The 2,815-nt window shown below is 35.4% G+C and overlaps 1 pseudogene; it reads left to right on the top strand.

The window, feature by feature from the left end:
* Nucleotides 1–248: 248 nt before the first annotated feature.
* On the top strand, nucleotides 249–1,287 carry LOC136797952 (uncharacterized; annotated as a pseudogene).
* The last annotated feature ends 1,528 nt before the right edge of the window (nucleotides 1,288–2,815 follow it).

Here is a 2,815-nt window from a genome sequence, read left to right as displayed (position 1 = left end):
ATTGTGAGCTTTTGTTTTATGCAAGATAACAATTAATCTCAGACAATTATCGGAAATTTACTAAAATGGATGATAGAAAATACCATTGGGAATTAACATAATTACATCAACCCCAATTACAAAAAAATATGAAATGAAAAAAACTTAATGAGTGGATGTCTTTTGAGCTTGCTTAATTAATGTTGAAAAAATATCTTGGAAATTATTTTAGAATAACCATTGGGAATTAGGTTTTTATTTTGTCAAGATACAAATTGAATTACGTAGATAGTAAACAGTGGAGAGTTGTGTGTTGAAGAGGGATAATGGATACACAGCAGCTACTGGTGGTTATTTTGAGTTTATTTTCAACAGTGTTGCATTCTGTTGGGTTTGTATTGCTATGGAGGGCAAAGAAAGTAACAAATCAATACAACAAATCACAAACACTCTATCTCTTACATTTGAGCTTCACTGAAACCTTATATTCAATCAGTGGGTCACTTCGCATTCTAGCAAATGTCATAAATCGCCCTGATGCTGAATTATGGGTTTTCATTGGAAGTAGTGGTGTATTCATTCAGTTAACCATGATCTTAATTGCATTAACTTTCGACAGGTACCTTGCAGTGCGGTATAATCTGAGATATCTCTTGATCTGGACCACAAAGAAAACAACCATCGTCATTGCGTCCATTTACTTCATTAATATACTGTTCACCATCCTTTCAATCAACTTTCTTCATAGCATCCAACAAGCATATGATGTTTTCTCACAATTTGCATGGCTTCCTTTAGACGGAGTTTTTGTCACCGTCGCACTCTTGGCGTACGGATATATTCTACACAAGATCGCACAACGTAAACTGTCTCTTAATGAAACTGAATCATCGCGAACTTCATCTAGCAATCACAAACGAAGGAGAAAACCTTTTTTAATGGTCCTGGCTTTGATTTTATCCTTCACCATATTCGTTGTGGTTCCTGACATCGTCGCCTTGGTGTTCAACCGTCAAAACAAAGAAATGTCACAGTCTGTGGAACTCTATCTCAGCTTTTCATTTCGTGCTGGTATCATTGTTGATTTCTTTATTTACGTTTTTGGCTGTCGAGAAGTTCGTTTGATGTTGAAGAAATGTTTACGACGGGACAGAAATAATAATCGAGACACGGTTTTCGTAAATGGTTACACCACCAGGACTACAACTCATAAATGAGAAAATAAGATCGATGTTTTTTTGTTTGTAAATAATATTTAATATTAATTACCTTCTGGTATTCTTAACTTTTTTAAATATATATGGATAAAATTTATCTTTTTTATTGCAGAATGTCATTACTATTTGGATCAAATAGCACTTGCGGGAGTCAAATTTGGAGCATAATTTTCCGGTTGAAAATGGTATTTTGGCCAACTTTTTCAGTGGGAAGGGGACGGGTCGTCACTGGTCTGTGAGAAGAGGGGGTAAGAGTTTTGTTGTTTACTGACAGTCTTAGTTGTTGAACTGAACGTTGACTGGTCTTCCAATTAATTTCAAAGAACAAAATCCAACTACCCTGTCTCAGTGACCCGATGGAGTCAATAAAATTTAACCTAACGTTTATTGGGCAAATACTCAGGTAGAAACAAATATTCAGATTCAGGCATTTGCATAATAATTCTGGTTTGATTTGCCTTTAATACCTGTGCCTTTTTAATATCATCTTTAGTATGTTTTAGGAAAAGAATGAAGGAAGGCTATGCATCGAAACAGGAGAAGAAGCGATCAGTGATCGAGGGGATGCAGCCGTGTAATCTTTCTTCCATTTTTCAAATGAATGACTTTTCACCATGGTCGACAAAAAAAAATGTAAATGATCTACTCTTTGAGACATGTTGAAATAAACAACGTTTTCCTGAATTTTGAAGCTTACCGCCCTCGATACTTAAAAATAAAAAGTGAAACTAAAAAAGGCTGAAGGTGAGTAAATCCGGCCTAAGTTTACCGGAAAACATACCCTTCATATCCTTCTGAAATTAGAAAAAGTCAAATTCTAAAGCAAGTATACACATTTTTTCATGAGAACAAAACGAAAGTAGGAAAATTTTTAGGCTGAAACCAAAAAGTTAAGAACATCCGAAGGCTTCAAAACTTTTGAATGTTCTTATAAAAAACAAGTATATCAAACGCACTAGATTGTCAGAGTTATACTGTAATACATTACCTCGCTGTTGATGGCCGAAAAAGTTTTTTCTGAGAGAATTTAATTTGACAAATGACTGAAATTAATAAATTTGGCGGGAATTTAATTTGGTGGTTGTAAAAAGGTATTTTTGGAAAAAATCTTCATTAAATAAGGGTAATTAATTAAGCAAATTCCTCGCAATATCCATACTTCTATCCATATATACTTCTTTCTTCAAAATTTCTACCTGCCCGGTGGAATTGTAATTTTTATGGTTTATACCAATCTGCACCTTTAGGGAGTGGTTAGAAAGTATATACTAGCAGAGGTGTGTCGAAGTTTTTCTAGACACTTAGGCGAGGAGTCTCAAAACAATTTCATGTCTTTAGGGGAGCTTCCAATTTTGTTTTCTTTAATATAGATTTCAAATGTACCAGTAGCCAGTGGCGTATCCACCAGGGGGGGGGGGCAGGTAGGGCAGGTAGGGCGGTCACCCCCCTAGAAATAAAGAAATTGACCAAAAAGGTCAAAGTTTTCCCAATAGAATGTGAAAGTGCCTCTCCGAAGGTCAACTTTCTTTTAATCTCGCCTCCCAAACCAAAAAGCAGTGGCTACGCCTCTGGCAGTTGCTATTATTGTAGCTTCAAATCTTTTTTTTAAATAGTTTTGA

Source organism: Clytia hemisphaerica, unplaced genomic scaffold (genome assembly GCF_902728285.1).
Source record: "Clytia hemisphaerica strain Z4C2 unplaced genomic scaffold, Clytia hemisphaerica genome assembly, whole genome shotgun sequence".
Classification (NCBI taxonomy): Eukaryota; Metazoa; Cnidaria; class Hydrozoa; order Leptothecata; family Clytiidae; genus Clytia; species Clytia hemisphaerica.
The sequence above is the reverse complement of the archived record's forward strand: the minus strand, read 5'-3'. Positions and strand labels throughout refer to the sequence as shown.